This window comes from Schistocerca gregaria, chromosome 6 (assembly GCF_023897955.1).
Source record: "Schistocerca gregaria isolate iqSchGreg1 chromosome 6, iqSchGreg1.2, whole genome shotgun sequence".
Taxonomy (NCBI): domain Eukaryota; kingdom Metazoa; phylum Arthropoda; class Insecta; order Orthoptera; family Acrididae; genus Schistocerca; species Schistocerca gregaria.
The window spans coordinates 311,268,137-311,282,159 of NC_064925.1; the positions used below are offsets into that span (position 1 = coordinate 311,268,137).

Here is a 14,023-nt window from a genome sequence, read left to right on the forward strand (position 1 = left end):
AATGATTATAGCAACATGCTTGATGAACTTAATAAATATAAGATAAACATAAATTTGACTGTTGAATTGAAATCAATGGTAACACGATTATTCTAACATGAAATTAGCAAAGGAAACAACAAATATACGTCTTCACAAACATAGCCTGCCACTCAACAACAGACAGGTATCCTGCATACAGAGATCTAACTAACAGCGTCATTAACATACCTCTGGATACATGATGAACTTGACGCAATTAAACAAAGAGCTGGAGCAAATGACTAAGTTCACACACATGCTGCCAGTATCGTTAAGAAAAAATGTAAAACACCAATTGCCATACAAAACACTGCCCACTGCTTCCTTACCATTCATTAGCGAACTCTCCTCAAAGTAGGTAACGTATTCACACAACATGTTTTCGTGTTTCATTAAATTGCACGACGCATATGAGACCCTGTGAGGGACCATAATCACATGCAGAGCGTCCAACACGTTATTTACATTTGCTTTTGAGTGAGGTGATGTGCACTTTGCTGTTATGAGAAAATTAGTTGTTACCTTCTGTATCTCGAGAAATCTGTTACAAGAACTGGAAATATACCTCCAGAAAATCAAAAAGCGTTATCTTTGTTAAACGAACAGAGAGAGTCCTCTAGCCGTAATTAATTTAGAAATTTTAAAGACTTACATTAAATTTATTCCTTGCATGTGTCAAGGTCTTAAAACTCAGATCTCAGACGCTTGCGACAATTACATCTGTAAAATGTTTGTAAAATGTGTACACAAATGCACGCCTTGAGTGACAGACAGAATGAATAACCCAAAGAATTCTGACCTCAGAAGATGAAAAATTTTGTTACTTGTGTGTTCGGTAAGTTTTTCACTTTTCTTTTTCGACTGCTTCTCAAATATTTTCCGCACTTGCTTCACGAAATACAAAACCTAACATCTAACTTCCTAATAACAGGCAAATGGATTTCACCTCACTTAATAACAAATGCAAATTATATATTAGACGATTTCCATCTGAAGATAGTGCAACACGGTATGCAATGCATCGCGTAATTTAAGAAAGAAGACGAACAAAGGCGTTTTTATTCAAACTTCCTGTATACAAAACAAACTGCAACACACATACACTGACAGGTAAACACAATCAGTCAGGCATATAGAAAATAGACAGTAGTATATCCAAAGCTCCCTATGGTGGCCAAACTAGGAGAGACTTCGAAAAAAGAAGCGGCGGTAGAATGTTGTGTTGTTTGTGACGACGGCGTTGCTCGTATGTTGCAGGGCTCGGTGAGCGCTGGCAGCGGCGGGGGCGGCGGCGGCGGCAAAACTGGCGGCAGCGGGGGGCGGCGCAGCGTTTCGGGGGCGGCCGGAGGCGGCGGAGGCGCTGGAGGCGGTGGCAGCGGGGGCGGCGGCGACCACGACCTGCTGTCGACTGCCAGTTCGGCGCTGCGCCGCCTGCATTTCAAGTCAGCAGGCGGCAGCCGCACGCGCAGTAAACAGCAGCAGCAGCAGCAGCAGCAGGGGCAGGGCGTGCCCAAGGTGAGCACCCACACAGCCTTCTCCTTTCCCTAACTTTAGATGTGAGGCCCCTAGCATCAAAACCGGCGAAGTCACAATACGTACGAGAAGGAGTTAAAGTTATCCAATTAAAGTGGAAGTATTTCAAATTTGGGCATATCTTAGTGTTACAGAGCACTGAACTCTTGGTCATGCAATAGAATGGTCGCCGGCCGGGGTGGCCGAGCGGTTCTAGGCGCTACAGTCTGGAACCACGCGACCGCTACGGTCGCAGGTTCGAATCCTGCCTCGGGCATGGATGTGTGTGATGTCCTTAGGTTGGTTAGGTTTAGGTAGTTCTAAGTTCTAGAGGACTGATGACCTCAGAAGTTATGTCCCATAGTGCTCAGATCCATTTGAACCATTTGAATAGAATGGTCCAAGTCTTGCAGGCAGTGAATTCATAACCTGCCATTTCAAGGAAAGGGCAACAGTCTTCGTGTCGCAGCACGTTTGTCTGGAACCCAATGTTGTTAGGTAACACAACTGTATTATCACATCAGAAGGCAAAATAATTCCTTATACTGTATATTCTTCGAAGACGTAAAATTTCATTTGCACGTTGTAAGGTAAATGAGAGGAAATTGAAGTCTTAAAATAACAATATGAGTGACAAGGAAATCCGTTAGTTCGAGGTAACAAAAAGCCACTGATATTTACGGCATTCGTCGCTCCACATATTGTCTTCCATGCAACCAAATTATTGGCTGCTAGTGGTAACGTTTGGAGCATAGCACAGTATTGTATGGTAGAGCAACGTGAACTGTGAGAAAACCGTAAAAGAAGAGAATCGAAGCATTTGAGATGAAGTGCTATAAACGAATGTTGAAAATTAGGTGGACTGATAAGGTAAGGAATGAGGAAGTTCTGCGCAGATCGGAGAGGAAAGTAATATGCGTAAAACACAGGCAAGAAGAAGGGACCAATAATAGGTCATATGTTAAGTCATCAGGGAATAACATCCATGGTGCCAGAGGGAGCTGTAGAGCGTGAAAACTGTGCAGGACGACAGCGATTGAAATACATCCAGCAGCTAATTAATGACGTTGGTTGCAAGTGATATTCTGAGATGAAGATGATGACACAGGAGAGGAAAATGTGGCGTGTCCTGTCACACCAGTCATAGACTGCTGACAAGAAAAAGGTAATAGTGGGCGGGAATGGAGGCACTGCATGAGGTTATGAAGCCCAGTCCAACTGCCCAGTCGATGAGTATTTCATCGCCGTGCTACAGTGCTTGTGGTGTTGATATAACGTAGAGCAATAGCAACGATAAACGAAACAAACGTTGCATTATATCTACAACAGCGGTTGTCGAAGTTGAAATTGAGTCGGAAAGGAGCCCAAGGAACTTCGCAAAGTGAGAAAGAAGTGGCAGATGAATTATAAGCGTTTCTGCAATATGAGTCAGTGGAATGTGTGTTATATACGCTCTAGTGTGTGGACAATGTACATAACAAGTACAATGATGACGATGCGTGCTTAACAAGTGAAACTGGTATTGAAACAGGTGTTGATTCAAAATGGTTCAAATGGCTCTGAGCACTATGGGACTTAACATCTGAGGTCATCAGTCCCCTAGAACTTAGAACTACTTAAACCTAACTAACCTAAGGACATCACACACATCCATGCCCGAGACAGGATTCGAACCTGCGACCGTAGCGGTCACGCGGTTCCAGACTGGAGCGGCCAGAACCGCACGGCCACATCGGCCAGCAAACAGGTGTTGAGCTATGTGGTTCATCAGACTTGTCGGACAGAGAGCCACAAGTCCCGGTTCCAGTGAGACGTAGTCAGTGACAAACGTTATCCAAGGACTGGGTACTAAACGTGACTATGCACATGGAAGACCTTCCACAGCGTAGTAGAAAAAAAAGTTATGAACGTATTTCGATTAAGTTGCCGACAATATGACCATGTAGTCCATAAGAAAAAAATATGGATATTCCAGGAAGGACAAGGAGCACTTGCAACAAAAACTAATGTTTACGTGTTTCAACTATGATCCATACAATTTACAGAATATGCCTGATAGTGAATTACTGCGTTATGCACATTAAATTGGGCGAGATATAGATTACAGTGATCTGAAGGGAAGCAGTGGATTGTTGCGTAACTGCAACCGTTGCTTCAAATTGGCAAGACGTGAGATAACGAAATTTAAAACAGAGCATCAGCTTGCCAATGCCCAGAAAACTGCGTAGTTGTCCCGAAAATTTATAGATGTGTTAAACAAACTTCTCGCATCCTTCAGAAAGGAATTTGTTTTCAATTCCGACCAATTGGGACTTGAAGAGGAAAGCATATGAAAGGAACCCTGGTACACAAAGATACCAAGACAGTTCATCAAGAGCAACTAACATCAATGGCTTAACGCATTCGTGTACTATTATGTTGACTGTTAATCTGGGTGATAAATTGGCTGGAATGTTATTTATTGTGCTACGGAATGTTTGTAAGTTCTCTGCCCCCTACGAATCTTCCTTGCGTGCGTGATCTTGCAGGGGCAGTACCTAATACTAGTACTATGGTATGAGCACTGCCTTCGACTAAGAGCTGGTCAAAATAACTTGCTGTTGCTGGATTCCTGGCCTACGTACAAAAATCATACCGCTTATAGAAAACTATCTCTCCTGAAAAGTGTGTAACATTGCTATTTATACCACGTGGAATCACTAGTCAAATTTAGCCTCTGGATATCGGTATTTTCGTTGCATGTAAAACATATTATCGTATTATCTGCAGCCACTCCATAAAGAATAGCTAGTTTCACTATAAGCTCCATGGCAGACTGTTTTGCATTCGGTTGCGTGCCATCACATTCTATCAGTTCTCATCACTCCGTCACACCGATGTGATTATATACGCATTCGTTAAGAGTGTGTATCTAGCTACACGTCGTGAATGGTTTGTAGCTCACCCGATTTTCAGTTGGTCGATAGCGCAACGCACGTTCAATCTGTCTATCACTATAACCATTTTGATGAAATGTAACTTCCAGATGGGACAGCTCAGCTGGCAAAGTCTCAGCGTCAGAAAAGGCATGTGCCCTGTGTTCCAAGGTACGAAGTACCCCTTCACGCTGAGCCGGATGGTGACAACTATTAGCATGTAAGTACAAGTCGGTGTGAGTACGTTTCCTGTAGACTGCATGTCCCAGTGATTCATCATACTTCCTCCTAACCAACACGTCAAAAAAGGGAACGCAACTATCCTCTTCCACCTCCATCGTATAACGAATGTTCGTGTGGATCGAGCTCAGATGTTCTAGAAAGGCATTCAAATTCTCCCTACCATGATGCCAAACAACAAAGGTATCATCAACATATCTAAAGAAACAGGCGGGTTCCAAAGGCGCCGACTCCAATGCACGTTCCTCGAAGTCTTCCATAAACAAATTTGCGATCACAGGAGACAACGGACTTCTCATCGCAACTTCCATCTGTCTGCTCGTAATACTTGTCATTGAATACAAAGTAAGTGGATGTCAACACATGCCGAAAGAGATTAGTTAATTCGACATGTGTTGACATCCACTTACTTTTTATTCAATGACCAATATTACGAGGAGACAGATGGAATAAGGGGAACCAGCCCGCATTCGCCGAGGCAGACGGAAAACCGCCTGAAAAACATCCACAGACTGGCCGGCACATGGGACCTCGACACTAATCCGCAGGGGACCGGCACGCCTTCCTGCCCGGAAAGCAGTGCCTTAGATCGTACGGCTAACCGGGCGGGCCAAGAAGGTACTACTCCAGGAAAAGACAAGTTTTGTTCCAGGTTGATCTGGCTAGTAGAAAGATTGTCGGAAGAAGCAGATGACGGAGACAACTGAAAAGTGTTGTAAAATTTACACTCCCAGTATTAGCAAAGTGATATGCGGGAAACTTGTGTACTCGTCGGCAAGGATTAAATGAAAAGTATTCTGTAACAGTTACAATAAGCTTGATAATCTCTGGTGAATCGTTACAGTGTAAACACGCACCGCTTATCGTCTACATGTGTGCTATTGTACACATATATTCAATAAAATATGGATAGAAAGATAAATTTACACTACTGTGCAGATAGTTTCAGTGCAATACGGATGCAAAGATAAATAGGGTAGCAAATTTGACGAAATTGCGATTACTGCGTTACGAGACATCAGCGATCTCTCATCTCGTATATGAAAATACTCAGAAAATATCCTTGAACGCCGGCCGCTGGTGGCCGAGCGGTTCTGGCGCTAAAGTCTGGAACCGCGCGACCGCTACGGTCGCAGGTTCGAATCGTGCCTCGGGCATGGATGTGTGAGTTGTCCTTAGGTTAGTTAGGTTTAAGTAGTTCTAAGTTCTAGGGGACTTATGACCTCAGCAGTTGAGTCCCATAGCACTCAGAGCCATTTAAACCATTTTTTTTATCCTTGAATGATCTTCGAAATTGTATTGGTGGCATTTAGATTCGCCTTACATATTTATAGCTGCACTGTCCTGGATAATTACTTGGAACTGATGTAAAGAAAGTTATGCATTTTGAATCGATCATGAAAAGAAAGAGGTGCACCTTTTAGTAGATGATCGGAAATTCGCTTTACGAACGTCTAGGACTTGTAGAGGGGAGTGAGTACGTATATTTCCGTGCTACAACCGTTTGAAATCATGTTTGGTTACGTCAGATTGGCTGATGTCGTTTGACGTCTGTCCTACCTCTCTGACCTGGTTCTACCCTCGTTCACGCGTCTGTGAATATTAGAACAACATGGTTGAGTACGCCTTTGTAGAATACACCGATATGATTCTCTTGTATGGCGAATCTCAAGGTAATGAAAGAGCTGCTCGTCTCCTTTATCAAGATCGTTCTCACCAACGTTCGATACTGTCGCACACGCTTTTCGAGAAAGGGGTACCTCTACCTTCAGCAGGCGTAACTGTGGTGCCCCAGGAGACGGTACACAGACGGACTGGAAGAGGCCGCAAGTTTCCTTTTTGCTTCTTCGGTTATTAATGAGTGGAATTGTAAAACAAATGAAGTACTACGTCACTCTGAATCAGTTACTTGTAAGAGTGGTTGCACTACCAACATGTTTTTAAATGGTTGTAGCACGGAAACGGAATGTTCCCGGACAAGAGCCCCGGTTCAAAATTCTATCGACTCACTCCCCCCTTCAAGTCCTAGAAGTTCGTAACGGGAATTTCCGAACAAGTTTGTAGCCATGCAGGATAGCATAGCCACGTTTTATATAGAGGGTCAACCAGAACTCCAGCGACACTTCCTGATTATTTTGGAACAGTAGACCGAAGGTCTCCTGCGGCTCGTGCGGAGTAATAAAGTAATTATGATTTATTCAATTTGTTATCCAAGTACCTTCGTTTCTCTGCAAATACCTTCACAGTAATGAAGAAACTGTAATATGCAATCATCCAAACTTAAAACACACCCTGTTTCTCGCAGACGCCTATGTACAGGATCAAAAGGACCGTGATGTGGTAGTCGTCACTGCGGGAACAGCTCAGCGTAGGGGTCGTAATGGCGCCCTGTCACTGCATTCAGTGAACCCATACACGAAGTGCTCATGCGTTAACTCTTCATCGGTAAACATACCCATACTGCAGTGTGTCATTGTAAAAGTAAAACCAACACAGCCGGAAAACAAACCCAAGACAGAACCGTTCAGCACAGGCTGCAAGCTAGAGGATGATGAGTGAAGTGGCAATATTGTTATCAACAGCGAGTACTGTGAGTTTGTTTCCAAACAAGACACACGGCGCATACCGTTGCTGCACTGTTGTATACTATTTTCAGTTCAGTACTGATACAAAGCTAATTGTGGCTGGAGACAGGAGTGCGACCATATCCTCTTTTCAGATAATTCCTGTTTCTACCTGTAGCATCAACTTGTAGAAACGTCGAGAAAAACTGGCAGTGACAAATTGCAATCGATATCACCATACGAGAACAACACATGGCATGGCGTGTTGGAATTGCTCAATGATCTACAGAAAACTGATGAATGATGCAGTCTCTGGTAGCTGACCCAGGACGTAAATAAATGTAACATATTGCGTACACACAGGAAAGGAAATCCACTGCTGTACATCTACACTGTTGATGACAAACTGCTGGAAACCGTATCTACCGTAAAATGTCTAGGAGTAACTATCCAGAACGACCTTAAGTGGAACGACAACATAAAACAACCAGTAGGAAAAGCAGATGCAAAACTCAGAATCACATGAAGAATCTTAAGAAAATGTAACTCTTCTACGAAAGAAGTGGCTTACGAGGCGCCCCTTCCACCGATTGTTGAGTGTATTGTTCATGAGTCTAGAACGCTTACCAGGTAGGACCGGTGGAATAGGTACAGAAGGTCCAATCAAAAGCAGTGCGTTTCGTCACGGGATCGTTTAGTCGACACGAGAGCGTTTCTGAGGTGCTCAACAAACTCCAGTGGCAGACGATACAAGAGAGGCATTGTGCATCACGGAGAGATTTGCTATTCAAATTTCGAGAGAATTCTTTCCGGAACAGTCGGACAACATACAACTTCCCCCCACATACGTCTCAAGAAACGACCACGATAGAAAACTGAAGAAATTAGAGCTGATACAGAGGCTTACCCACACTCATTCTTCTCACGCGCCATCTGTGAGTGGAGCAGGGAAAGGGCATCAGTTAGTGGTTCGAGAGGTGCTCTCCGTCATACACCGTAGATGGTTTCCAGTGAATGGTGTAGATATAGATGTAGACCATTGTATGGGATTCCACTGCGTAACACAACACGATCACCTCTGAATGGCTGGTAATTTGGATATCAATATGTGCCCTGTCCTCGGGGTCCCTGTGACATCTTTCAAGAAGGTAACGCAACAAGAAGGTGCTAGACTGTTGTCCTTAGCAGCACGATCTCCAGGTCTCTCATCCATTGAAAACATGTCGTCAAGGGCTGCCGAGAGACTGGCTGGCCACCATCTACTGCTTCTGATCATATCTCACATACAGCTGCAGCAGCATGAAATAACTTGCCCGTTTTCTCAAGCTATGTTCGACCAGATGCCCAGCTTTGTTAAAGCCATTGTTTTTGCCAGTGGTAAATCTATGTACTGAATTTCGCACCATGTACAGACGTCATGTGGGTATATGATTTATTCCGAACAATTTCCGAGACGCAACACTGTTAACGTACATTTTTCAGGTTTGTACATCTATCTGAAAATTGTAGTTATCTCTAAAGGTTTGGGGATACTAGAGCGAGTCTTAGAAATACTAAGAAGTTGATCGGAGAATTTAGAAAAAAGGCATTGATAAACATGAACCCCAAACCCCCGACGTTAAGGAGTCAATTTTAGCTCCACAAACCTTAACTTGTTCCGAAAACACCAAATTGGTGTCATTTAACATCATTAGCTTGTACACAAACGTACCAGTGGGATCAGACCTTGAACATTACAGAACAAAACTTAAGGTACCACAATAAATTATCTACCATAGGAATTGATGAGCTAATTTTACTGCTTAGAACGACTCTTAAATACAACTGTTTTTCATTCAATAAAAAATTATATTCACAGCCTTGTGGCCTAGATATGGGGAGTCCACTTGGATGTATCATGTCTGAAATTTTATAAATTCTCTGGAATTGGTTTTTTTCCGAAATTACCCGGAATTAGTGCACATCATTATTTTTTATGCGAGATACGTGGATAATATTCTTCTGGTTAATAACTCTACAGAAGAAATAAAGCAAATTTTCGCAACGTTTAACAGTACATGAAAAATAAAATTCGCACAAGAATTAGAATCAGCTGATATATCACTAAATTATCTTCTTTTAACATTGACTATTAAAGATGCTAAATTAGATTCAACATATTTCAGAATGCAACTTATTCAATCATCATCATCCCGGCCGATTCAACCCATCCCCAAGCCCATAAAATGGCGTTTTTCTATTCTAGTATCCATCGGGCGATTTCTATCCCGTTGTCAGATGTCAACCTCGAAAAAGAATCACAAATTCTCGAGAGTATTGCACAGAATAATGGCTGTGATACAAAGATAGTGAGGCAACTAAATCATAAGAAAACGCGAAAAAGGACAACGACTTCAGTAAACACAAATACTCAAACCCACGATCAGACCAAGAAATGGTTGTCTGTTCCTTATATTGGTAATGTCTCCTACAAGGTAGGGCTCCTGTTGAAGAACACGTTATACTAACGTTGAAACCTAGGTAAACGATGAAGTTAACCTGCAACTGTAGGCTGTATATTCTTATATAAAGATGTTTCCGGTCTTACTGCCACGTCAGATTAGAGTAAAAACTGGAGCCTTATACCATAGACTCCATCGTATTCATCAGAAACAACTGACAGAGAATATAAATTATAGCCTAGAAGTCACATTTATACAGCAAATTTAATTTTGTAATGCAAGGATGGTGCCTTTTCTGTTGCATGGTATGGAGAGTTGTACTCTGAACAGATACGAGAAGAAAGCTATTCAAAAAGTGCAAATGACCTTTCTAAAAAAAATTTAAAAAATCGAAAAATTTTACTGTGGAAAGTTCTTACTCGGTATGCTTTGCTTCGTTATACAAGGTGAAAAGTATTTAAACCGACAATCTCTGGAAGGCCGTAGGGGACATCAAAACAAATATTTCTCCCTAATGCCGTTTTTTCCCACGAGCAGTATTTAAACCGGTAGAGGAAGATTTCTCTGGCGGCAAATTAATTAAACCAACAAGCACTAATCCATTTTTTATGACTAAGAGACAACACATTAACGCAACCCAATTTCAATTACAGTAGATTTTCAAAAATGCCTCTATTGACACGTAAACAAAGGTTTGCACAAAATGGTTCAAATGGCTCTGAGCACTATGGGACTTAAAATCTGAGGTCATCAGTCCCATAGAACTTAGAACTACTTAACGCTAACTAACCTAAGGACATCACTCACGTCCATGACAGGCAGTGGCGCGGTTGCAGACTGAAGCGCCGAGAACCGCTCGGTCACATCGGCCAGCCAAAGGTTACACCGTCAGATCATGTTCTGTCTGACACGGGCAAAAACCCCAGAAGTATCCTGAATTGTTCCTTCTGCTGCTACTATCTTGGCAACCAAAGCCTCCTCTGATGCAACAGGAGTTGCGTAAACAAGTTTGCGCATCTGTCCTCATACAAAAAAGTCCAGAGGGGACATATCTGGGGATCGAGCAGGCCATGGCACAGGACCACCTCTGCCAATCCACGTTTCTGGGAACCGTCGGTCCAGGAATCGATGCACACGACGACTGAAATGTGCCGACGCCCGGTCATGTTGTAACCACATGCGTTGTCTTGTAGGGAGCGGAACGTCTTCCAGCAATTTTGGCAATGCTCTGGCGAGAAAATTGTAATAGTGCCTGCCATTTAATGGCCTAGATAGCAGATATGGCCCAATTAAACAGCCCCCAACAACACCGACCCACACATTAACGAAGAGCCGCACTTGATGAGCGCTAGTAACTGTGGCATGTGGGTTATATCCAAACACGCGAATTGTGAATGTTGAAGACTCCATCACGCCCGAACGTTGCTTCATCGGTAAACAACACAGAGAATGGAAAAGTAGGATGCATTTCACACTGTTCCAGGTACTACTGCGAAAACTGTGCTCTGGGTGGATAATCAACTGGTTCCAGATTGTGGACACGCTGTAAGTGAAATGGACGTAATAATTGCTCTCGAAGGACTGTTCTTTCATTCGTCTCCATGTTAAGTACAATTTCACGAGTGCTGATTCAAAGATCCTGATCCACATGCTGCAAGCAGCTTCCTCAAATTACGGCGTTCTTACCGTGCGACAGCGTCCCTGACCTGCTAATCTGCTAAATGACCCGGTCTCACGAAGACGTTGATACACAGCAGCAATGGTCGTATGATGCGGGATACGGGAATTAGGATATTGTTGTTGATAAACCCGCTGTGCAGCTCGTCCGTTGTGGTGTGCTTCGTAGTACGCACCAACCGTATCAGTGTACTCACTCCAGGTGTGTCGCTCCATTAGTAAACAGAGACAAGGCACTACTACACTGGTGGACAGTAGTTGCCTGCAACTGAAGAGCGTAATACGCCCTCTAACAACTGAAGATCGTAATATGGCCTCTAACAACTGAAGAGCTAATGCGGCCTCCACCGGTTTAAATAATCCTCATAGGAAAAAATGACATTAGGGAAAAATATTTGTTTAAATGTCCCCTACAACCTCCCAGAGTTCGTCGATTTAAATACTTTTCACCGTGTACTTTACTTCAACATTTTCGATAGGAGATTTATTGGTAACCGCCACTCAGTTCAGATCTTGCACCGTGTCCGGTTCCCATCTTAGCGGAAAACTGGGGGAAAAAGAGATTTTCCAACGATGAGAACGTTCACACAGCCGTTGTCGAATGGCTCCGTGAACAAGGAGCGGGTTTCTATCGTCACTGAAGTAAACATTTGATAGAACGATCCGTACGAAGACTTAATGACTAAGTCTCTGTCACTTTAAAGTGTACTGTAGCATCCGGTAAAAGTAACATTGCCTGTTGTGATTCTGTATAATTTACTTTTTGACATCCTCTCGCACATTCCGCAAATTCTTTGTTTGTTTGTTTGTGTGCGTGCGTGTGTGTGTGTGTATTGTTTAATGCTGCGGCGACACAGCGGGTAGTCATTAGGTTAATGCAGTATAGACTCAGTGTGTCGGATGGGAGATACAGGAGAAACCTTGGCGGTCAGTAGCGTCAACTAAAGCCGCAGATGAACTCCGACGAAGTATATTAGGTTTCTCGGCGAGACTGGGGTGCACCATTTCGCCTCGCTTCGTGCTAATTTGATGGCGTTCGCTTCGCAGTGGGCGGCAGTATATTGGTATAGGGCGCGAACAAATACGTTCTAGCGGCATCCGGTGGACGCTGTTTGTTTCTTCTAGCCTCCTTGAGGGCGCTCGCCGATGTAGTTCTGGGAGCGGCCGCTCCTCCAGTTCGACGCCACTGTTCGCGGAACAAGCAGTCTGTTCGTACACAACACAGTGGACAGCGTCAATACGGCGCCTCACATTCTGGTTGGCTACAGTGTGCTCCTTAGTAAATTCTACCACACATGAAAGTGTGTTTATAGTACGTTTTCCTGTTGGCTTTAGATTAAATTAGGTTGCAGAAGCATTACGATGAGCCAGAGCCATGTGCCGTCTTCGCCGTCGGTAGTGTTACGTTTGCTTCCAGAGCCTGGTCTACTTGCGACCGTATCTTCCGTGACCACAGCTCCTTCAGTCACGTGCAGTGGCTACATTTCTGCCAAGTGTTTCTGCAGTACTGCAGAAGGAACATTCAGCTTCTCGTAGCCCTATTACGCGGCCTCGTTCAAAATCAGTGAGCGGTGTCTTCGTCGTCTTAAATGCATTCTTGATTTACATCAAGTCGCCGAGTCTAATCTCCATGGTAACTGATTTGCAACTTTTGCGACTGGCGTGAAATTTCAGTAGACGTGATCTTCCAGATGGAGAAATAAGGCTGCCAACTTTCGTCTATCTCGCACAACTTCTTCTTGGTGTTGGGATTTTTTCTCGTCAGTGTATTATGCTGAAGATCGCAGTTACTACTTAAATTCGTTGATGTTAATAATTTCAACCTAATGGCTTGTTACGGTAGATAGGAATTTTTTGTGTTTTTTTTTAATTTTGAGTAAACTTATCTTATAATTTTAGCCTAGGTGATTAATTGTTAAGCTGTACTGCAGATAAGCTGCAAGATACGCTGTACCGCAGGAACAGCACTGCAATAAGAAAGTCGATATGTGGTGCTGTAAGATGCAATCTTATAATTCATTGAATATAAATGCCACTTGTTTTAAGTTTTATGAATGTACAGAGAGCGCAAATGAATTTTCTTTGTAACTCTGGAAATATATATTTATAAGGATTCGCCGCCATGTCTGTAGCTCGTATGGTGCTTAAAGAATAAAGGGGAGTTACGATTTACTGAAAAGGCTCGAATGAAATTCATATTAAAGGAAATGTTGGGATGCCATTGGTGTTATATTAATGAAAGGTTTCGGCTCGCTCGACGTTGCCGAGTCCGAGTGATAAAGTGCAGCTTCACACTTTCCCCGCCGCCATGCTGTAAGGAGGGGAAACAGCGAAGGTGCCGCATTTAAATAGCGTCACAGTCTTACTGTGTACGACTTGGGTTTATATTGCACATTTCTCAACAACATAGACCACAAACAAAACAAATTTTCAGTACTAATTAATTATTATTGGCGTTCTGAAGCTGTCGGCATACGGACAGATGCAGACAATATCACAGACTTTCGCACAAGTTGCCAGGTAATCGTGGATTATTTAATCTGATAGTCGAAAAATGTGTTTCACACAAGTATTTCGGTCCAAATATTGTAGCACTTCTGGAAAATATGAGAAAAGCAATGTAGACATCCTGGACAGTTTTAACGTAAAAATA

At 43.1% G+C, this 14,023-nt stretch overlaps 1 protein-coding gene across 1 annotated transcript in view; it reads left to right on the plus strand.

The window, feature by feature from the left end:
- The first annotated feature begins 1,376 nt into the window (after positions 1 to 1,376).
- The window catches only part of LOC126278863 (uncharacterized), a 165,711-nt gene continuing 153,064 nt past the window's right edge, over positions 1,377 to 14,023 (plus strand). The window contains exon 1 of the mRNA XM_049979138.1: positions 1,377 to 1,536. The gene's annotated coding sequence lies outside the window, so the exon portion shown is untranslated. The remainder of the gene's footprint in view (positions 1,537 to 14,023) is intronic.